The sequence below is a fragment of the Anopheles bellator genome, chromosome 2 (genome assembly GCF_943735745.2).
Source record: "Anopheles bellator chromosome 2, idAnoBellAS_SP24_06.2, whole genome shotgun sequence".
Taxonomy (NCBI): domain Eukaryota; kingdom Metazoa; phylum Arthropoda; class Insecta; order Diptera; family Culicidae; genus Anopheles; species Anopheles bellator.
The window spans coordinates 40,151,021-40,174,978 of record NC_071286.1 but is presented as its reverse complement, the minus strand read 5'-3'; the positions used below and the strand labels follow the sequence as shown (position 1 = coordinate 40,174,978).

At 50.8% G+C, this 23,958-nt stretch overlaps 1 protein-coding gene and 2 non-coding genes across 7 annotated transcripts in view; 1 reads left to right on the top strand and 2 right to left on the bottom strand.

Annotated features, from left to right (window-relative positions):
- The window catches only part of LOC131211695 (mpv17-like protein), a 125,004-nt gene that overhangs the window by 84,336 nt on the left and 16,710 nt on the right, over positions 1-23,958 (bottom strand). The window contains exon 2 of one of the 5 annotated variants that reach the window (XM_058205275.1): positions 13,823-13,882. The exons of 2 other annotated variants lie outside the window; for them this stretch is intronic. The gene's annotated coding sequence lies outside the window, so the exon portion shown is untranslated. Of the gene's footprint in view, positions 1-2,182; positions 2,254-13,822; positions 13,883-23,958 lie in introns of all 5 variants that reach the window. 2 more of the 5 variants (XM_058205273.1, XM_058205274.1) reach the window with 2 other exon arrangements.
- Trnap-cgg (transfer RNA proline (anticodon CGG)) lies at positions 3,536-3,607 on the top strand. Its single transcript has one exon. It is a non-coding gene; the product is annotated as a tRNA-Pro (tRNA).
- Positions 18,875-18,946, bottom strand: Trnat-cgu (transfer RNA threonine (anticodon CGU)). Its single transcript has one exon. It is a non-coding gene; the product is annotated as a tRNA-Thr (tRNA).

Genomic DNA, 23,958 nt, shown 5'->3' with positions numbered 1-23,958 from the left:
CCGGAGCGTTTCTTGGCCGGTTACGCGGTGGCCCATTACCTGAACCCTGAACCATCGCCGAGAGCCATCGGCAACAGTAATCCTATTAGATCTTCTCCGTCCGTAGTCTGGCCCGATGCAACACCATCGCCAGCATCAATCTCCCGGACGTGCGATGGATCGGGAATTACGGTCGACGGCGGAGTGTGGCGGAATGACTTTTGTTAACTCCACTGCGGAATGTATAATTATGCAACTGCGGACAACCAGTTCGGTGGAGCCGAGAGTCTGAAGATGCTCAGATTGAACCCCATAGATCGAACACGCCCGGATTGAAGGGCGTTAAGGTAGCCTAGGAACTAACCCAGTTGGTCGAAAATCATTTACGACTTTTTTTCTCCCTAAACGATCAGGTATTCTCCGGGGATCAACAACGAAAAGGAAAATGAGTGCCAAGGTTCCGACTACCTTTTGAGAGTGCAATCTAATTGCTTCACGTCGTGCGCATGTTCTCTTTGATGTAAACACCATTACCAGTCGCGCATTCCCTTTCGGACACTTTCGGAAACTTTTGCTGTTGTCGGAACAAAAAGTCCCCTTGGTTGCCAAATAAAGTACACTTCTTCAACATTTCGGCCATACTGACGACCCCCTTGGGAAACAGACATGGAAGACAATTTTATGGAAAGTGTATAAAAGAGGTGCACAGTTCCGGTGGATGACGGAGAGTCCTTCGGTCGTTACGATGTGCTTCTCGGAAGTGTCCTTGCTTTGGCTAGTGCTGGTGGCCACCACGGGTTCACGGATGGTCGCGGGAAATTTTTCCAACTTTTGCGAGATCAGCAACCAGTCCTCGCCATGGTTTGTGATTCACTACAAACCGTTCTCTGTCTGTGGCCAATTGGTGGAACTGACCACGGATGACACCTTGCCCATGACGGCGCGCCAAAAAGACCACTTGCAACGTGAATGTGCAATCAGCTGTATGAAACGCACGGAAAGGTATGTCCACATCGGTATCCACGTGTGCAACGAACAGGAGGACCATTTGCTGCTGCCGATTATTCTGAGAGACCTGGATTTCGCGATTTGCCATTCGAACACAATGCTGAGCCTTCGTGGAATGAACGGCTACCAGTGGATGGAACTGACGCTGCAACCCAACATGAAATGTTTGCGCAATCGGTTAAGTTCTTGCCAACGCATCTTCAAGTACGAAATGTCCGACTTGTCTACGAATGCACGGATCAAACCTGCAAAGAATAGTGTTGAGGAGATTTCACTGAACGAGAGTATTTGGCAACCGTATGCTTGGGGCCGGGCCCAGTATGCTGTTCCCAGCACTGGCTTGTTGTTACTCACAATATATATATTCTTCATCCAGTAACAGTAATCCAGTAAAGTAAAAGGCGGTAAATGTGATTTCCAATTCCAAGATAAATTGATAGCAACGTAGCAATTCTCTGGCACTAAATTACCTGTAACGTAAACCGAAATACGCTCCGGCATATGTTTAAAGTACATTACCGCGCACTCTTTACTGTACCCGCATTACGCATTACCGTTCTACCATGCGTACGATGCGGCCCATGTGGCGACCATGCGTCAAGAGTGACATCGAATTTTCGCAAACATGCAGCAAACCCGCGGTTTAACTGCCGATGACATCACGAGCCACTGAACATCATCATCACCATCATTACCAGTGCCAGTGCCGTCCAGCGTCGTCACTTCCGCAAATCTCGCAACGATGGTGGCGCATCCTGCGGCCCGGGCACCGGTCTCGCTGGTAACCGGTTGCGAGTAATTGCTCCAATGAAAATGATCCGGAATGTAAAAACAACCCCCATTGAACGCAGAAATTATTACCCACAGAAACCCTGCGGCAATCGTGTGGCGTGGCGCTGTATGGCGCTGTTCCATCAAAAGCTCAACCGGAACGCCGGCAGAACGCGCTGGTGACAGCGAAAGGGGGCACAGAACCGGCCAGCACTGTCGTTATGGTGCGCACATTTCAGCAAAATTGTAATTATCCTTCCTCTGCTCGAGACATGGATTAATTACCGGTCGTAACATCTGTCAGTTTAATGGCACTCTCCCTTTTGGGAAAGGCCGGGAAAAAAGGGGGGAAGTTCACCTGCGCAACCCCCGAAACCGGTCCGGGTCGGCGTTGGCCATTGTCGTCGAAAAACACACAACTCACCGGCACGCAACTTCCTTCGCGACAATGTATTGATGGACCGCAGGCGCCTCGAAAGAACTGTGCTGATTTACCTTCGGCAAAGAGAGAGAGAGAGCGTTTAACCAAGCGGTTCAGTAAAGTTTACACTAATAGGCAGATGATTGGTAGCAAACTAATTAAACTTCTCTATCCGGCAGCTACTACCGGAGACGGAGACTAGAGCTTGCGGTCGGCTGGCTTCGTCCGCCAACTTGTTAACTAATGAAGGTAGCCTATGCTTACTTTGGAACAGTTCGGTATGAACAAGTGAACAACTCCAAGACAGCGGCCAAGACCAACATAATCCACGATATCTATCAAATGCCTAAGCACGTTCTTGTTTAGGATTCGTTTCAAATTAGACACGACCAACCGATCCCCTGTGAGGGGGCCTTGAGTAACTGCCAAAATGGATCCACGCAGCACTAGTCCGTGCGAGGCGCTGGCCCCGTTTAAAGCTGGAACAAGGGCCTGCCAATGGCACTTTTATCGCATGTCATTCAATACAACTTCAAAAATATCGTGTTCAACGGTCGCAAACTGGAAACGACTTCATATCACGGACAGACATCGTCGTCGTCATCGAGTGTCACCAGAAAGGGGTTGTCGCCGGGCCGGGCAACGTTTGCTTTCGAAATCCTTTCCACCCATAGCCCACCCGTCACGCCAGGGTGAGAACACGTTCGTCCTGGTGTGCCTCGTTACGGGAACAGAGAATCGGTTTCCGGCGACGGCACACCTAACACGCCGCTCGCTGAATTGGAAAAGAAATTTTATTCATCCATAAATGTTTAATCATCCAAAAGCGTAGTTATGAAAGATTCATTTTCTCCAATCTCAGCCAACCGCCAACAGGGAATTGGGAATTGGGTTCGAGGAGGGAAAAAATAGAATGTTTGCTGCGACTTGTTTGTCGCGTCTGGCCCCTCTGCCACCACGGAACCTGTCTTTACGGTTGCGCTCGGCTCGCGGGACAAGGTAAACATCCGGTGAGTCAACAAACGGTGTGCTCCGCACGGTGATGGAATTCGAAAAGCGAACTTTTTAAGAAACGGGAATAATAAAAACGGAAAAGTTGCACCCAAAATAGCGACAAGGGGAACGAGCTCCCGTAAAAGTTATCTTCACGATCTTCCTTCTTTGGCGCTCACTTTTCAACGCTCAAAGTTTCTTCCACAGCAACTGAGTTTTTTTGCAATATTCTTTCTGCAAGTTAGCCATTTCTCCGTTTTCAGCAACAAAGTTGCTGTTCGAAAATCGATTCACGTGGCCTCGCTTTGTGCCGTGTTCGTCAGGCAACTTGCTATTGGCAAATAGTGGACCAATAACGCAACCGGCTCGTTGGTCTAGGGGTATGATTCTCGCTTCGGGTGCGAGAGGTCCCGGGTTCAATTCCCGGACGAGCCCGAATTTTGATGAGTGGGAACCGTTTTTTGCTTTTTTACTGGACCACTGCAATGACTCATAATCACGTTTATGCTCAGCGTATTCGCATTACCCGGACTCGTCTACACGGACTGGTAACGAGTTGTTTGATATTTCCTAATCGGTCTCGCGGGAGCCGTGACATTCTCATTGAACAGCGCTCCCCACGAGATCACGATCTCCACCAACGGCCCTTCGCACGAGCCACTTTACATTTTTCACACAACATCACTCACGCGTTGCACACATTCGTAGCGTGGTTGTGGCACAAATACGCAAAGCAGGGCTGGGAATTTCGTTTCCATCATCATCGAGTGTGGCCGGCCCCGCGGCGGGACGCCACCGCGGGCCGCCCCCAACGGCTTCGGCGAAGAATGGAAATAAAATTACCCCCATTAACCATTAACGACGATTAACACATATCTGCCTTAATTTGATCTCGTCCAACCGTCCAAGGGGCGTCCGTCCGTCCGTCCGGCGGATGAATGTTTAAAGGTCCGTCCAGCCGCGACATGGGGCCCGCGAGACGGTCCCCGGGTCCCCGGGGTTTCCTGCTTTCGGTTTTCGGTCTCCGGTCCGCCCCGGGGCCCGGTCTAGTCGTTCTTTATGCTTATGTTTTGGTGATTCTTCCCGCCCGTGTGTCTTCGCTGCTTCTTCGTCGCCGCGCGTCATCCGTTCGATTTCTTCTTCTTCGTCACCGTCTGTTAGCTCTCGCCGTTCCTTTTGTCCGGCGCTGATCGACGACGACGAACGAGACGAATGTGGTACCGTCGTGTGTCTGGCCGTCGTTCCGTCTTGTCTTCCGTGGCTCCATCGGACGACACTTTATCTTGAGATAGGTCATTGAGAGTTTGTTTCTCGTTTCGCTTGCCACGTGATTCTCCTCCCCGTCGGCCCGCCGGATCGATCGATCAATGGACCGTCGGACGGAACGGAGGTGCCATAAAACCCGGGCGGATATGCTCGTCGCCATGCTGGGGCCCCAAAAGCGGGCAGCACCAACGACGCATTCGCAACGCGGGGCTTGTTAATGCTATCGGTGTAATCTCTTTCGTGCTCAAAATGGCTTTCCATTGGTGGGCATCGTTCGGCAATAATCAGCCATTGATTGTTTTTCATTGTTCCTTTTTGCTTGGTGCGTGCGTGTAATAAAGCACATGGCCGATTAGCTGAGACGCCTGTTTGGGACAAGGCGCGCACGCATACGACAGCTGATCGGATCGCGACGATCGTTTTCTTCGCATACTAATCGATTATTTACTCTTGCGACATGCTGCTTTTGGACGGAAAGTAAGCGTTTCGAAACACTTTCTGTATCGATGGAAAGTTAAAATTTGGGGGCTTCGGTTTTCGCTTAGTAAAATCGCTCCACTGATGGCCGAAACTTATCAGTAATCATCATTCGTTGGGTTTCATGGCAACGCACTTTTGATGCAAAGGTTCTTGTGAACAGGAGGGAGACTTCATAGGATCATTTCGAGACGATCATTCCAGGAGTGTGAACATCAAATAGGTAGCAGTGTCTCTGTCGTTAACGCTAGAAATGCGTCCCATTTGTACGAACCTAGTCTACGAATGTCCTATTTCTACGAACCATCGTAACCGCGAACCGAATTTTGAATGAAACTGATTGAGTGAATGAACAACGTTAAAGGGAACCAATCCAGTTGCTCGAAAATCATTTAGGACTTTTTTTCTCTCTAAACAATCAGGTATTCTCCGGGGATCGACAACGAAAAGGAAAATGAGTGCCAAGGTTTGGACTACCTTTTGAGAGTGCAATCTAATTGCTTCACGTCGCCCGCATGTTCTCTTTGATGTAAACACCATTACCAGTCGCGCATTTCCTTTCGAACAAAAAGTCCCCTTGGTTGCCAAATAAAGTACACTTCTTTCACATTTCGACTGTACTGACGACCCCCTTGGGGAACAGACATGGAAAACGGTATTATGGGAAGTGTATAAAAGAGGTGCACAGTTCCGGTGGCTGACGGAGAGTCCTTCGGTCGTTACGATGAGTGTCTCGGAAGTGTCCTTGCTTTGGCTAGTGCTGGTGGCCTCCACGGGTTCACGGATGGTCGCGGGAAATTTTTCCAACTTTTGCGAGATCAGCAACCAGTCCTCGCCGTGGTTTGTGGTTCACTACAAACCGTTCTCTGTCTGTGGCCAATTGGTGGAACTGACCACGGATGACACCTTGCCCATGACGGCGCGCCAAAAAGACCAGTTGCAACGTGAATGTGCAATCAGCTGTTTGAACCGTAAGGAGTGGAATGTCCACATCGGTATCCACGTGTGCAACGAACAGGAGGACCATTTCCTATTGCCGATTATTCTGAGAGACCTGGATTTCGCGATTTGCCATTCGAACACAATGCTGAGCCTTAGTGGAATGAACGGCTACCAGTGGATGGAACTGACGCTGCAACCCAACATGAACTGTTTGCGCAATCGGCTAAGTTCTTGCCAACGCATTTTCAATTACGAAATGCCCGACTTGTCTACGAATGCACGGATCAAACCTACAAAGAACAGAGTTGAGGACATTTCATTGAACGAAAGTGTTTGGCTACCGTATGCTTGGGGCCGGGCTTCTTATGCTGTTCCCAACGTTGGCTTGTGGTTAGTTACAATATACATATTCTTGATCCAGTAACAACAACCGGGCTGAGTTTCACAGAGACATCAGGAGGATAGTTATTAACCAGTTCCAGGGTCAAAGGAGAGCACGATATTACGTTCCATCCTGCTTCTATCTAAAGTCCATCAGTCATTCTCTTGATTGTTTTGTTCAATACTTCATTCAGTTCATTAAGATTAGTTACGTGGGGCGATTTATGGAGACTCTACAAGAAATGTGGGTGTAGTCGAAAGGAAATGCAGACATCGGAACTCAGCCATCCAGACACATGAGTTATTGGCCCAAACTTCCGACGCCTCGCTGTGTAGCGTTTGCCCATCCGAAAGCCGAAAAGACGGTCTCTATCCGATTAGGTTTCATGATTAGGCTGTAATTTAGAAAGAACGGAGCCCAAAGGATGATGAACGGAGCGGATCTTTCCCACCGTGGCCTGCCGTGTCTTTAGAAAGAAGCGGAAATCGGAAAGTCAGTCCAAAGCTCGGCGGGCCGGCCGAGCACGTCGATTAAACTTCCTGCGAAACTGAAATTCGATCAGAGCCCACAGTCACAATGGGCTTCGCACGTTCGCCAGATGCCCTCGCTCCCTGGTGCGGCTCCGGAAACAAGAGCCTTTTCTCGCCCAGCACGGCCACGACCCTGAAATCCGTCCCGTCCTCTCATCCCCGTGATGCAGTGAAAATTGACGAAAGCAATCGAGCAGAGCCAGAGCCCGGCAGGGGTCCATCATCACCGTACCGGAGGCGTATCTAATCGTGGAACGGATTTTTCACGGTACCGCTCTCTGCGGAGGTGAGCTAAGCTCACTTTTTGTGATACCACTCACCGAGCGACCGAAGGCAGTCCTAAGGCTGGTGTTGTCTTTCGAAGGCACGGGCTTAACGTTACCCGGGGCCAGGTTGTCCCGGGGGGCTTAAGGCCGCAGCCGCTGGGCTGCGGCTGTGGCGCCGTGGGCACATCGAACCACGGCTCGCAGGAACTAATCACTAGTTCCATTCTGTTGCCACTGTCGCCAAGGCCCTCTCTTCTGTTCCCAGCGGCGATGACTAGAATTTATTCCCTCCTTCCCGCACAGGGCGTCCGGCCTTTTTTAATCTACTTTCCGTGTTTCCAACGCAACCCTACCGCGAGGCGATAGTTTTCGGACCGTAAAAATTCATTCTCAAACAATAAAAGGAACACTTTCATTGAAGGCACAACTGTTCTTTTTTAATTGACATTTCGATGTTAAAAAGCGGCCACAGCGACCAAGGCAAGCCCAAGATCCCAGGCCGGGTGAGGCTGCTTGAGCCGCTTTCACATCAAGAGCTTAGTGGAATTTACTTTCGGCCGATAAATGGTGCCCAGGCGGGCCAGACTTTAAACTCGAAAATCCCCGTAATGCGGACGTGGAACGCCTGCACCGGTTTGCGCAGGCACACAGCGCAAGCCAAATCCCACAATTGGCTGCGTACCTTGGCCCGGGAGATTCCCGGGAGACCGCTGAATCCCCGACGTGGGCTTAGAATCCGACGGATTACGAAACATTTCATTTCACAGATTAGTCACAGAAATCGAAAACTCCAGCGGCTACGGGCCGGGAAAAAACAACAACAACAGAACAAACAGACGAAGGCTTGGTCGGGCCCGGAAAGCTTGAAGATAGTGAGGTAGCGAATTCATCAAACACGTGTTTGTCATTGATTTACAGCAGCTGCCGATGGCGAAACCGTTCACGCGGACACGCTATCGATGATAACGGCGGAAGTTGCGGCCATCCATTGCCCTAAAACGTCGCACGTCGTGCGATGGATCGTCAGCTGACGTAGGGATTAGTCGGGACGGCGACCGACTTATTGGCATTCAAACCAGCTGACGACATTTCCAACCCGCCGGGACGTGACTGCAAATAGGAGATAGACCGACTTGGAGGCGAACGCTCCATTGTAATTCCGTTTTCCGGTTTCTTCGCATAGCTGCAATGGCAACGAGTTCCGTGTAAGCGCAACGCGGCTGGGGATGATGATCGTAGCACCCCCCGGCAGCGCGTGTCCATATTCTGAGCCAATAAGCGGACCGATCGGAGTCCCGGTCGTAGCAACGACTAACGACATGCTTCCCAGACGCTTCCGGCGAAACGGTCGAAACTAATTTAGGTAGCATGCCAAATGATTAAGCCAACCAACCAACGGAATATGCCAGGGAGAACCGATGCCGTTCGATGGAAGATTTATAAGGGTGGCTGAAACGAAATCCATTTTTTTTCTCAGTAGATGTCTTTTTAGTGATGGATATCTTGTAAAGTATCGGTCAAACCATTTGAACAACTCGTTGCCAAAATGACATTTCATACTAAAGAATTTCTTTCTTCAGTTTTTTGTTCGTTCCATTCGTTTGTAAGTTACAGGGTGTTAACAATGGAAGTCAACAAAGAGAAAATTCGGTACAATTTAAAGTTTTTCTTCGATAAAAGCGAAAATTCACGCCAGGCCGCTGAAATTATGAATGGTGCTTATGGTGCCGATTATGTAACAGCTAATTACGTGTAATTGCGTCGATCAGGCATTTTTGATGTTAAATTCCGTCATCGAAAATGTCAATAAAATAACAGTAATAATCAAATTCAGGATGTTAGCAGTTCAGCTTGGTTGAGCAGCTCAAACGGTGGCCAAACCAGACCTCACGACCAAGAAGGTTCTACTAGGTAAGTGGGTGGACTTGAAAGGAATCGTTTATTATGAGTTGCTTCCGTGTGGCGCAGCACTAAATTCGGATTCGGAACTGCACCGTTTGAAGCTAGCAAGCAACCAGAAATGGTCAGAATCAGCCGGCAGAAAAGAAATAGGAACAGCAATTATTCCGGGAGCCTTGACGTTTTAATGCCTCCACCGTATAGTCCGGACCTTGCACCAAGCGATTATCACATTTTTTTGCGCACTGTGAATCTTTTTGAGTGATAAGAATTGGAGATCAAGGGAAGATTGTGAAAAAAAGATTGCTAAAGTTTTTCGCGACGACCAAGACTTCAAGAGATAAGAGAGGAATTATAAAAGGTATTATGCTACCTTTAAAATGACAAGTAATTATACAACAAAATGGTGCGTACTTATTAGACGCAAATCGGATCATCGGAAACATCTTAAGTAGAGTTTATAATTTTGTGCAAAAATAATGGAATTCTGTTTAGCTAAACTTATGGCTTTTTTTAACTTAATAGTTAACTTCACCCAACTTAACAAGATTAACTTAAGAAACATGAGGCATTTCCTTCACTCCAGGATGGCCTGATACCGGGCTAGCTCGGCTAAATTTTACGCCCTAGACTCAAAAGCTCACGAGTGCATAATTCGTAAATCGTCCTCTGTCCTGAAAATGATTTCAAAGAACAAACATTTCAAGTTTAACAAAATTCAAAGCAAAGCCTTTAATAGAAGACAGACTTGAAAAGTTCGGTTCCGGCGTGAGAAATACGAAAAGCCAATCGCTGTGGATATCGTACTCCTGCAACAACCATTAGCCCGCCTAGCAGCTGATGTCACCACTGTGTGGCCGCCGGGAATGACAGGTTTGTCTACATCAAACGGTCACCCGTGGTCGCCGCATGAGGAATCGCTTAATCACTATGCATTATTTGATTTGAAACCCACCTTCAAAGCGGCGTCGGTGACCGAACGCGAAACTTCCCCGAAAACCCATTTCTCCGGATCGAACTCACGGCGGACGTGACTCAATCACCGTCAGCCGACATCATAATCCATCACCGACCGAAGTGGACTCGCGCGGCTCTGTCTCGCGAGTCCCACCGAGCGGTCCTTCGACGCGGCTGTCATCGGTCCTCCCGGACTTCCGCCGACGGCTTTCGACACTAATCCCCACCGTTTGTCGTCGTCATTTCGATGACGCCGTGGCACGTCCAGAAAATCGATCAAACCTGATTAGCGTCCAGCAGCAAGCAAGCCGCCGGGGTCTCCGTGTGTTACCGAGATAGCACCTTCCGCTCGATCAACACTCGCGCCCTCGAAACGCGACCGGATGCCGCGGGTTGGGCCGCGCTAAATGGCCCACGTGTGTATGCGTGTGTAATGAAAGAAGCAAACACTGGGACACTACTCTGGGACTGGGAGGAGCATAAAACACTATCACGCCAAATTGGGTGCAGGATTTACTCAGCGCGGCCGCCCGGTCGGTCCCATAAAGCATTATCGCTTAATTTAACTTTTGTCAATCCCGGGCCCACCGGTGTCCGGCCATTAGCGGTCATTAGAATTCCCGGGGCCGGGCCTGTGGGCCAGTAATTTCGAATAATTAACGGTTCGGCCGCGGCAAACCCGTTGACACGGTCACGGGCGGTCGTGATGTTTTCGTTACGACCGCCATTACGTCGCCGCGCGCCGTGACACGGCGTAGGTGCTAAACGAATGCGCGAAACCGTTCGGTCGAAGAAATTAATGGCCACCGGGCAGCGGACCGGACACGGCACAGATTTATCGGCATCGGGCGACAACACAGAAACTTTTCTCGCGTAACGCCGTAAACCAATATGCCGGCCCTCTTTACTGTGTTCCGTTGCGTTGTTATTGTTGTGTCGTGCTGTGCCAGATATCGGGCAGTTTGAAACATTGTAAAACATTTGTTTTGCATTGCATAGTTTCTGCCCTATCGGTGTTTAGAACTCGACCACTACTGCCCAGCTGCGCTAATGTCACGCCCGGCCCGGGAAAGCGCCGGTCAATTTGGTTCCATTGGAAAAAGTTGTGGACTATTTTGTCATAACCAGACAAGGTCTCTGCCAGCGCAAGAAAAAACAATAAAATCGTGAGATGTTTCGTGGGCCGAACCGATTACCACCGGCCAAAGGACCGGCCAGGGGGCCGAGATCTAGTCGTTTGGTCCGCGACTTCTATGTTGCGGCCGATTAACGCAATTGGCTTCATCTCCCTCCACTTATCAGCTGATAGCCGCTGAGCGGTATAAAAAATAAATTACCCCCGGGGCCGTTGAGACCGCGGGGATTAACTGTTTTACGACGTCGCCCTCGCGCGGACCGTTAATCTCACGCAACTTGGCGATTGTCGGAACGAGTTTTAATTCCTAGCGATTAGCACGGTTCGGGTTCAGGGTCAGCGAACCGAATGGTGAGTGTTTTTGCCATGATTTTACATTCCTAGCACCTAGGGATTTTGGGTGACACTTTTGAGGTCTGTCGCCCGGATAATGACGGGACGTGACACGCCGGGAATGATTGCGCCACTCGACCATCAGACTATGCAAATGCGAGCGAACGAAACTTGCATTCCCATTACGCTAGGCCGTGGCTGCGTTTTTTGGCCCGCAAACCGACTGTGACCGTGACACGAGCCGTGTGCCTCCCGGATTCGGATCGATTTGCATGTCTAGCGACCCGCGACGCTAAACGAGGCCAGCACTCCTCGGGGGTGCTTAGATTCCATCGCTTCGCTTTTCGGGCCGTTTTTTTCGTCCCTAGAACCTAGAGCCGTGCACGCTCGTCGTGACAGCTGCTTATCCGGCCGTCCCGGTGTCTCGAAGGACTCCCGTCTGCCCGGTCGATTTGAAATTGCGAACCGGGCCGTGGGCCATGAATTAAACATGGGAAGTCCAGGACCAACCGACATTCCCATAACGACATGCGCGACGTTGGCTGTTGGCGAAGCAGTCGATGTCAAGACGATTTTTATGTCGCCTTTTTTACTGTCGCCGACGACGCACGTTGACGACGCGAGTTCCTAATTCGCGCAACCCTTGAGACCTCGGGGACAACGACGGCGACGAGCGCGACGACGGCGGTGTATGCTATCTTTGAAAACTATTTTTAGGTTCGTTTTTTGCGCCTTGGCCTCAACCCGTTCGCACGAGCGAGCGAGAGAACGAACGTTTCGGCATCGGAACCTGGGAACACGACAAACAACTTGCGCACAATCGGATTGGCCCCTTACAAGGGGCAGGAAGTCAATTAGATGCGGTGGCCAAGGCGATCGTGGTCGGCGGCGGCAGCGGCAGCGGCAGCGGTGGTAATTTAGTTTTGCGGTTTTAAGTGATGTGTTTCCCAGCCCAGGCAACGGCCACCGGCCCGGCGCGGTCCAATGTCGGCCGCCAATTTCATTTCATTTATTGCCGCTTGATTGAACCTAGCGAATACCGACGAGCGAGTAGGTTCCTGGGTCGGGCCGGGGCCGAGAATCGGGCCCGGTTCGCTGGCCCGGAAGGTGCGCTCCCCTATCTGCCCGGGCCAAGGGTGGGCATTAAATTTCTGAAATTGATTATAGGGGCCACATGCAGCGCGCACACGGGCACAGCCCGGGCGATGGTATGCTGCGCCCTTTTTTTCCCATTTTATTTCCTTCGGCTTTTCGGGAACAGATCGATTCCCGGGTTCAGGATTCTTCGGTCCGGAAGGTGGCGCGGGCAAAATTATACAGCCAGGTTCTGGCGCTGGCGCGTAGACCCAGAACACGGGGGAATGCGAGCCATCATTACTCACTTCTAGGATTCTTCGGGTCCTGCGCCAAAGCTGCACCAAACGCACCCAGCGACGATCCGTTTACGCAGAATTTATGAACCAAAAAAAACAATCGAATCGGATACCCGGTGAGATGGCACACATGGGTCGTTGCACGGAACTGCTCCCGCGGCTCACATGCTCCGATGAGCCGAGTCCGGTGCTTGTCAAAAACATTCCAAACAACCCAACCGGGACCCGGTATCAAGTACCACACCACATGTTTGTACAGTTGTCTGCCCGGCCGGCCGACCGCCGGGCAGGAAACGACTCACAAAATTAAACAAAATACCCTCTCAGATAAACAAATGCGTGCGAGGTGACGGGGAGGGTCGGGAATACACGGAGGGAAGCGAAAGGGTCCGGGTTGGGGGTTGTGTCAAGCGGCATAACATTAACTGGCGCGCCGATTGACGCCCGAAAAGTTCGCCGACGATCGCGCAACGCGCAGCTTCAAAGGACACGCAGACCGGTCGCCGAGGCCGAGGCCGAGGAGCAGATCCGAGTTTCATTCAACATTAAAACAGCGCTAAAGTGCCTACGATTTTTTTCGTGAACTATCAACCGCAGTTTTTGTTATTCCAAGACAACTTCGTTCATGGAGAATCCAAAAATCGTGGTCCTTAATACGGCTCAGTCCGTTCGAACAATAATAGATAGTTCTATTTAGCACGGCTCATCGCCATTTCATAGCTAATTGAATAGATCCATCAGGGTTAAAGGCTCCTGTTTCTGTTCTGAGTCGATCTACTCCTGATACCTACCAAACATGGCAGCGATTAATCTTCGCTGGTGATTCAAAACGATTACTTCGGCGAATGTTCCAAACGATGTGCTCTCCTTTTATCCGCCTTTTTATCGCTCAGGACCCTTGCCAGTGGTTGGTAGATGTAAAATTTAGTGATTTAGCTATAGTCAAGAGAGAATAAATTGTTCAAATCGAAACGTACTGTTTCATCTCTTTTACTTCGATCCAGCCAGCTTTCTTGTGGAGGTTGATTAAACGTGGTGGGTTATCAAAGTATTGACCATCGATTGAGCGTAGGTCTTTTGCAAAACTAACCTCAGGGCATCAAAAAAATCGTTCCTGAAGAGTTAAAACTGATCCAGTTCGTCCAAATCCCTAAAAGTCTCTTAATGCCCAAAAATCTAAACGCTTCTTGCTAAGTGTATTTAAAATAATTGAAACAGTGTTATAAGAATTAAGGCGATTGTCGTTGCCCAGCCTAACCGAAAGGACGGATACGTTATCGCGACCCCGAACACGACTTCAAATCTCTCCCGGATTTCTATGTTACCCACCCATTTATTATCCGTGCGGAGAGTTTCCGTTGTTTCACTCGTTCCGTTTGACGGCACAAAACGTTCCCGGTGTCCAGTTCCGAGCCGGTCGGGGATGCCGGTGACAGTTGATATAGGTACGGAACCACTGACTCCCGGCAGCGCCAAAACCCAAACCCAGCACAACCGTCCCCGGCAGAGAGAAGCACGAAACCACCCGGTTTTACCGGCGAGCGATCAGGGCGCGCTGCATAAATATTTAATGCCCCCGGGAAATGCATATTTAGTGTTCCGGGCGGCCCGGGAATGGTTCATATTTCTCGGCGGCCGGGCGATCCACGACGTGCGAGCTGAAAATTTAACTCTCATTAAACATTCATTTATTGATTTTGGATATTTAGGAAGCGACCCTGCGCCGGCGGAAGGAACAAACAGCGTGCGCGGACGGCGGAGCGGGGAAGAAAAAACACTCCATAATGCAAACAGTGCTGAAAGTTTGAAAATTAAGAGTACGGTCGGCCGGAGGAATTCTTCGGCATCGCCGCGGTTCTCGCTGGCTTCTCGCAGAACCCGACCCGGGCGGGCGGACGGGCGGACTGGCGGGCGGGTGGAGTAAACATAAAAAAGTGGCACGAAACCGTGGTTCGCGTTAACCCTTACCCCTGGCGCGCCGTGCGATCGTGAAACTGCATTCTCACATTTAGTCGCGAGACGAAGGCCAACGTACCGCCGGGCACCGTTGTTTGCCGAAGACCGAAGACGAGCGCGGATCGAATTCCGGGGCAAATGTCCGGGCGGCCCCCGGGACGAGAATCGTTTGTAAATATTTATCTTTCGTTCCTCGGGGCGGAAAAGGATGATTATCGTCCACATTCGCCGCACGCCGCTTTTTATGCTGCCCGATCCGTGGGGCCATGCGGGCCGTGGCCACGGACCTCACGGGCCCGTTGTTTCCCGGGCACACCCTTTCTTCGGCTTCGGTTTCGCACAAACACATTGCGGATGCCATGCCCGGTTAGTCCGGCGGATGCAACGCATTCGACCGCTTTTGGGTGCACGAAATGGCGCAATCCGGCAATGACCGGGGAATGAAAATTCGCCCGCCACGAGTTAGAACGCGCACGTGGAGTCCGGAAACCGCGGCCAGATTCGCGGCACTTGTCAATGGTCGGTGCCGGTGATGAACATCGCGACCGGTGGTCGCCGGCCAGCATGGCCAGCGTTTCACTGCCGACTGTTTGCTTAACCTGGTTTCGCTCGACAACTTTCGTGCGCTGGAGTTGACACGGTCGTTGAAACGATTGTTAGTTGACCGTTTTGAGCACTCCGGTCCTCGCCGCGAACTGTGTGGCCCGATGTAATTAGCAACGAAAAGGGGCCCGGGTCTGGCTCTTTTTACGGTGAGGCCCTGGTGTGATTAGAATGTTGCCACCGGTGACGTGGAATGCTGTTCCGGCGGTGCAGTGACGCAAACGGCAGCGCGTTTTGGTGCGGGGCGGGTGAAGTTAATTTAGGCTTGAAATATTGAGTTTTTCAATAAGTTTTTGCGCTGCTACTAGCTTAAATTTATGTTGCTCTGTTGAAGTTAATTAACTTATGTGAAATTACATTTTAAAATGTCAATTCATTCTTCGTTTATGACCCATTTAATATCGACGTATCAAAATTCTGTTTTACAATGGAAAAAATCAAGTATCGTGCAGTGATTGAATTTTTTTTAAGGTTTAGAAGCAAATAAAATTTGTAAACGAATGTTGAAAGGATGTAAGGACTGTTCGCCTTCAATTAATACAGTGAAAAAATGGGCTTGAAAACAATCCACGTCCAAAAACAGTAGTAACATCTGAAATCGCAGGATATCGTATTGGAAAATCATCGAGTGCCAAAAGAAATTTAGTAGAAGAGCCTAGGCATCTCATTGGGTAGTGTAAGCAATATTTTGACTGAAGTATGGTGTTAGCATCAGTTTTTTTAAGAAGCAGCGAAAGGAATATTGTTTACTTGCAAATTCCAAAAAACAATAAATTCTGAATATTACTGTAACCTTTTGGACCATGCGATGGAAAAATTCGTCAAAAAATCCATCAATTAAACTTCGAATTCATAAATACGACTCAGTCTGCTCTTTAAGAGTAAAAATAACTCTAAATTGTTGTAGCATAAAAATTGCATGCGTGGCATGCGTTTGACATCAAATTATGAGGACATAACAGCTGTGAAAGTGTATTCTGCAGCCCTTCCAGATTCTCACCTCATTGGAACAAGTGTGTCGATGTTCAGGGCGACCATACTGAATAATAAAGTTTATTTCAATCCATAAAATTGTGTTTTTCTCATCGAAGCGCAGCACTTGTTGAACAGCCTGGTAGACATCGAATTAAGCCCGGCCGGCCGACTCGGTGACTGACGTCACCGGGTGCACGCAACGTGCTCTTTATCGCCCCGAGGTCCAAATATCTCAAAGGGTGCAACCCAAAAGGGTTCTAATTTAAAAGTCGCCGAGCGAGTGCGGTAATGTATACTCGCGACTCGAGCCCGAGGCGTAGGGGCACCGCGTGGTCCGATAATCAGATCCGTCGGCCGCTCCGTCCCGGTCCGTGTCCGATCCGTGCCCCGATTGCGCGCTCAGCAAGCCGGTTCTGCGGTTGCCCAACGCGATATTCAATCGCTCGGCTCGGCTCAGATAAATATCAAAGCGCGCGCAACCCACTGAGTCCGCGGCTTGATGCACCCCAACCCGGTCGGCCAAAGGAAATCGCGGGATCCACTCGGGGGCACCACGATGCAAATTCCCGGGTTCATTCTCATTTTCATTCGACCGGCCGGCTGTTCCTTCGCGGCCCGTTTGCATCCCATTTGCATCGTTCATTAACATTTCATTCACGGTTCCGGCGACCGGGTTCCGGCTGTCAACGGTCACTCCTCTTCGGAGGGGGGCCCCAAATGCGACCGAATGCGAATGTGGTGCTCAAGACGCGAAAAAAGGCCGCGGCCCAGCATTTGCATGCTGAGCGAGGCCATCCCAGGGCAGCTTCTTCGTCATTATCATCAACGCCAGCTGTTGCTCCGTCCGGCGTCTTCGCCTTCGGGAGCGCGTATCCGGTTCCACACTGTCGGGCATTTTCCTAAACCACACCACCTCGGTGCGTAAAGCTTTCCCCCTGGCATTTGCAGTGACTTCTCGATCCGTGCCACGATCCGTGCGTGGCCATCACCAACCAACCAGCGTAGCACCCGGCGTGTCGTTCGAATCATTTATCTTAATGAATACGCAGCGTGTAGAGCATGATTTATGAATCAGATTAATTATCACCATGTACATACACAACACTTTTTCTGCCTCTCGCCACTCTCTCGGGCTTGAAACCTGAAGCCCCCGACGACCCGCCTCGGCGGCTCGGCACTCCGGGGCCACGGAGCACTGCTAGGGTTTCGTTCGTCGTTCACGAGCTAAGAAAATGCGGTACATGTCGCCGTGGCAGGTCACGTAGCAAATCACGTGCGCCGCGGAGTCGGAGCATTAATTTTGTATCGATGACACTTTACTTCCCACACACCCACGGGGCCGCGGGAAGCCATCGAGGGTCGGTCGGCCCTCCGGTGGGTCGCTTACAGCCTGCGACCCGGCGGAGATCCTTGGCGACGTCTCATGCAATTAGCTGCCGAAGTCCGTGACGAAAACTCGTAACATCTCCCGGGGCACGGCACGGGTTTTTAAGATAATCCCAACACAAATAAGACGCTTCGGCGTCACGTCGGAGTCGTGGAGAAAGTGAAGTTCGTGTCATTGTGTACGGATTGATTGACGCAAGAAGAAACCCCATAATGTTGCCCGGCCCGGATTCAACGCTCTCCGAATTATTGATGGTGAAGCATTCGGCATGCCACTTCCGGAACGTAACAGTCAAGCCGCATAAGAAGGATTGATCCCAAGACCAATCAATCGTGCGCCAACCAGGGGTATCCTGTAGCCGTCCAGATGGTTCCGAGTGGTCCCTCGGTGGCTCACGCTTGATAAATGGAACTGCGTGTCTGTACAAGGTGGTCAATGCTCCCAGTGTCCTTCCTACCAATCCGCCGCATCCATCTATCGGGGCCCGGGTACTCGCTCGCATCCACGCGAATATAAATCAATTAAAATTAATTAAACCCAAACCCGAAACCGAACCACAGAAGTTCGTCCTGCCGGGGCAACCGGTTCGACTTTAAATGGCGTTGCCCGGCTAGGACAAACCGGGGCGACCTGGACCGCCGTGTGTGAGCTCATCGATGTTGGGCGGCCATTTTTTCCTCCCCCCCTTTTCTGCACTCCGCCGGTGTCCGGTCTTGAATAATTCAACGTTGGCACGGAATGAATATGAAAATGTCGGCCACTTGAATTGCTCGAACTGCTCGAAACCTTAGAGCGCTGCTTAGAGACGCGGAGAACGGTTGGCGTAATGGTTTTTGCTCGTCCCAAATTTCACGACGTGGCCACAAAAGGGAAGTTGCTCTACGACTCAACTCGGTGTGAAACGACTCCATTTCAGTGCATCTTGCGCTTCGCGTGGGCCAAGCCAAAGGTGATGATTAAGAGCCTGAGGAGCGCCAACGTGTACGCCCTAATGCGGTTTGTAATTCGCACTCGGCATCGGTAGAGAGATGGAGAAAGGGAAGCCCTTAACATTGGCGACTGACGGCTGATGTATCTTCCAGCACAAAAGGGGTTTCAAACGAGGAATTGGCAATTGATGTCCGCCATGTACGATGCAAAGGAGACCATCAGCAAAATAGCGGTAACCGCTAAAAAAAAGCGAGTATAGGCGTGTGGTGGTTATCCTCGTTCTCTCAATTCTGCCTCCTGTGAGGTTTGAACTCACGACCGCTGGTTTACGAGACCAGCGCTCTACCACTGAGCTAAAGAGGCGTGCGGTGGCCATGGCCATTCCGGAAGTGTCACGTTCGCTGGCAGTCCCGGCAGGAAGATCCGCTATCGCTGGCCACCGACCACCGCTTAGACACATCCGTCGCCATCTGCTCGATTAACCCACTTTATAATTGCGTTTGCGCCACAACCGCTTCGTTCGGTCTGGTGCTAAATTTGGTGGCCATTCTCTACAATCCGCCAGGTCGCTAGATTTCGCGTTCGATCGACCACGGGCGATCGAGTAAATCATCATAATTCATTACGATCCAACGAGTGGCCACACTCACGTTGCTCGCATCCAATTGACGGAACGGCTGTCGATAGCCGATCGACGTCCATCACCGGACCCAAGACCGAGGTCCGGGGCCGGAAACCGAAATGGCCACTTGGCGGCCGTTACCAGGTGCGGATGCGTGGTATGTGGTCACGCACGCATTTCGCTGGCATTCGCCATTCGCGGCTCGACGATGATAATTCACGTAAAACGTTTCCTTTCCGTTTTCCCAACTTGCGAAAGAAGCCATCGTGTCGTGCCGTGCCGGGTTGAGGGAACCAATAATAAATCAACCGAAACACGTTGTTGCGCTCGGCTCGGCGTGATCCGCTCGGTCCCGGTTTACAACCCGGCCCCGACACATGTCGTGAATTTTTTCCATTTTTTCCCCCGGCTCGCTTGGGATGGCAATTTTAATTTAATTAACCAGCGTCCTCCGCGGGATGTTTTTGGGAGCCCGTCACGGGCATCAGGGGGCGATCAGGTTGCTGCGTCACGTTCGCTGGTCAAAAGTTATGGGCAAAAACTAGATGGCTTTTTAATGTCTGTCTAAGCTCACGAATAAACCACACCGGGGGTCGTATGCTTTATGCAGTTAGCCGTACAAAATCATCTCATATTTTACAGGCAACTTTATTCTTTCTCTCTCCTACTCATGAAGACCGTGCGACTGTCCAGTTGAAGTGACGATCCTGCAACGTCCAGGTAATGTAACACTGTGGCCAAACAGTAACGGGAATTATAATTTTGTTTTAATTTTGGAAAAATATTTTTATTTCTAAATTGATCGTTACCAACATCTGTGTCAAATTATACGTCAAAATACTAATTATTGTTTGCAATACGGGTCCTTTAGTGAACAGTTTAAAGTGAATTCTTTGATTTTTATCATGTCTACTGCACAACACAGTTCAATTAAATTTTGTATGTGAAGTGCAATTTCTGCTGCCATAAAGGTTGAAAATGTTGCCGAAGGACTTCGGTGAGCAAGAACAAGAGTTTATAAGTTCCAACATGTTCCAAGAGAGAGGGACATCAACGTCAATAAAATCACCGAATGGATGCGTCGAATGACAGTCCGATTGACTTTACTAACCTTGTTCGAATATCGAAAAGATCGATGGAAACTGTTTTTATTGGCCATTTGTACCTCAGAGAAGTGAAATAAAGTGAAATAAATAAAGAGATTGTGTGTTATCAACATAATCCCGTTGTTTTTTGGCTACAGCAGCATAAGCCTTTTACTGCCCGTCAAATCGACGTCTCTCTGGGCTGAATGCAATTTATGTCACGGTGACGAATGAATTTCCGATTTATTCGCTACATTCCCCGGTGTCGGCGGTGCAACGTACGGCAGAAGAAGAAAAAGAAGTCCGCAATTAAACTGTTTATACCCAATCCCCATTCCCGACGAACGCCGTCCAGGGGCCAGTACTTTTCACTCGACCGTCCGCCCAATTTGACGTGAAACATGAAATAGCTTTTTGCACTTCGCAGCTGTCGTCGGCAACGGGGCTCAATAAATCGGTCAGCGACTAATTAATCTCGCATTTTATGGCCCGCACCGGCGGCTGCGTTGCGTCACGCGAATGTGCTTATAATTACAGCTAAATTTTACTCACACGCAAAGCCGCGACGTCTCAGCGAAGCGGAGGACATTACTGCGATCGGAACCGGGTGCGAAGGCGCCGTGGTTCGCCGTCGCTGCTTCATCACTTAATTCCATTTTCGACAAGCGACAATTACTCGAATGGTGGCGCCGGCGGCGTACTATGGCTTCGTGAGTCTCGCGAGGGACTCGCCCGGATTTCCATAAATTTCACCCACATTGGCAAGGCCGGCTCTCGACGGCGCCATCTCGGAAGAGGAACCGTTCGGTTGTCGCCGTTAATTTATCGAGAGTGACACGCGCTCCGGTTGCGAAGCCTTTCTCGCGCCGACGGAGGCCACCGGAAGCCCCAGCAGTTCGTCATACATCAGCACCGTTCGAATGTGAGCCGTTGGTACTCCGGCAGTGCGGGAGCTGCGAGCTTCCACTCATCAAGTTTCCAAATGACATTTCATCGACCCGATCCGTCATGGCCTGAGATTGAGCACAACTGTACGAGTGGTTGAGGCTGGCTGGAGTGTCTCATTACGCACCCGGTGACGTTCATTGGACGCAATTCACTGGAATTGACTCATTGGCTGTCGTCGACTTGCTGTGCATTTTATTCCCAGTTGCGCAAATTGGTCCTCGGTCCAAAACCGTAGTCTTGGGTCGCTGGGATTTGTGGCTTCGGAGTGCCACGTGCAATGGCAAAGTGTGTACAAAGTTCGGGCCTATTTCTTACAAGTTACGGACGAACTCAATCATTCTTGACGGTAGCCCAAATCCCAGCGACTGTCAAAAAGGCATTGTGGGCCCCCTGGAAGCCATAGGATGGCTACAACTTTGGCTCCGGCTCACCTCTCTCAGGACGGGTTACTACAGGAACTTCCTGTTGACCCCTTGAACCGAGCGCCACGTGACACCACGTCGACTTCGAAACTTCCATGGGGCTCCGGACGTCAAAGGCCGACATGAATGGTCACGGTTTTGGTTTGTTCGGTTCGATGTCAGCCAATATTGGCAATATTGTTTCGACCTCGGCATACCACTTTACAACAGTGTGTTTATGTGTGTGCCGTTGGCACTGAAAAGGGTTAGCATAAAGATGCTGGCCGCCGGAGGTTTTCGAAAGTCTACCCAACGCAGCCTGTCGTTTGCGGTTACAGTTGCGGAACCGTCGTCCCCGGGCCGGGTGCGGCCAGTGAAATTGACGCGTTCTTTTATGATATAAATATTAATTCGATGGCCCCGGTCCGGGCGGTGAGCGGCGTGTAATGCGCGATGTAAATTCATGTGGCGGGGCAGCCGAGTCGGGCGATGCAAGGTTCACCGGTTTTATGCGGGTCGTTACTTTGTTTTCACTGGCCGCCAGGGGGTTTCAGGTTCGGCGAGCAGCCCGAAACCACAACCCCCGGGGACGGGCGGCTGGGGGGACCAACATCAAAAGCCCCACGGAGCACCGGAGAGCATCGGTCGGCTCGGCTCAGCTCGGCAGTCGTCTTGGAGCAATATTTTGCCACTTCTTATGCTCATGCTTTCCTCCTCCGCCGGTTCGCCGGTTTCCGACGGCTCGAAGGGAAATGAAATTTGCAACCCTCGAGAACAAATCGCTTCACATCCGGCGGGGGTCGGCTTCTCCGGGGGACACCGGTGGGGGGGCCAAGATAAATAGAAACGATAATTAATTCGAAATTGTTCGAATCGCGCCATCGCTCAGTCGGTTGGCAGTTCAAAAGCTTTTCATTTCGCGGGTGCTCCTCCTCGAGGTTCCTTCGGGGAGCGATCGCCTTCGAGACACTCTCCGGGGCCGAGGCCGAGGACTGACGGCGCATCAAGTTTCGCAACCATCAAAGGGGGCCACTCTCTGTTTGCGCGCCCCGGCCACGGCGAAGAAACTAACGGGCCCCTTTCATCGTGTGTCCCCGCGTGCCACATGAAAGCAATAGACTCACCGGGAGAGAGAGAGAGAGAGAGAGGGAGAGAGGGGAGTTTTGCTGACGTCGCCCGGCAGCAGCCGAGAGAAAGACACGCCGGATTAAACCGAAAAGCTGCTGCTGAATGCCACGGCTTTGAAGTTGTCCAAAGTAGAGTTGTTTAAATATTATATGTGAAGAATAAATAAGTTTCGCCAACTTCCTGCTCCTGACGGTCCCCATGCGGTCCTGTGAATTGCGGAACAGATTGCCAGCAGCTTGGAGCTGCATGGAGGGACACGAACCAAAAAAAACCCTGGCTCCAGCTCCAGTCAGGTACAGCAACCATCGTCATCACCATCATCGCCGCCATCATCATCAACCAACCGACCAACCGACCGACGCTGGCGACGCTGGCAACTCGGAAGAACAAGTTTTTGCTTCGCCACACACTTCGCCATTCGCAAATTGTCGGAATTTATGGAATTCGGTTCGACTTTTGGGCGGACGGAAAAAGGGCTTAAATCATCACGCGAAAAACGAATACATTTTCGGTGGACCGGCGCGGCATGGAGTGGCCTCCCCGATCGCGGGCCTACTCCTGCGAGTTGATAAATGGTTTCCCTTCCCATCTGCCAGAAACACGGACGCAGGGACCAGGATGTGACCGAAATTCAGAATTCGCCGGTTCGTCCGCAAAAAGGCGAAGAACAAAAAGAAGAGTTCGGTTCACAAAACAATTAATGATGCTGGCCGGGCGAACGACTCGAGAATGGACTGCTGGCCCACGAGGAAGACGGCCACTTCCGACGGTCCGACACGAGAGCTCGTTAGACGTTGGTGTGTCTTTCGACGGTGTGTCCGACCAAAAAACTGGGTCAGAGCAGAGAAGCCCGCCAAGACTGGACGTCAGGCAAATCTCGGTGTCGAGACCGTGGTGCACCACCGCGGGCCTTTGGGGCGATTCGATACCGATGATCCATCGCTCACCGGCCGTCGCAGCTGGTGGACACGCACCGGCGGCAGCACAGCATAATTTATGGTTGCGCTTCACGGTGCGGTGTGTGGCAGTGACACAGAAACGCCAAAACCCCAACTCGCTCTCGCTTTATGTAAATCAGCGGACCGATATGGGAACTGAGTCACCGACCATAAAGGCCCGCGGTCGGATGCAGAGCCCGCAATGCCGTAGTAGTAAAACTGTAGCGAGCGCGAAAAAAACGGGACAAATAAA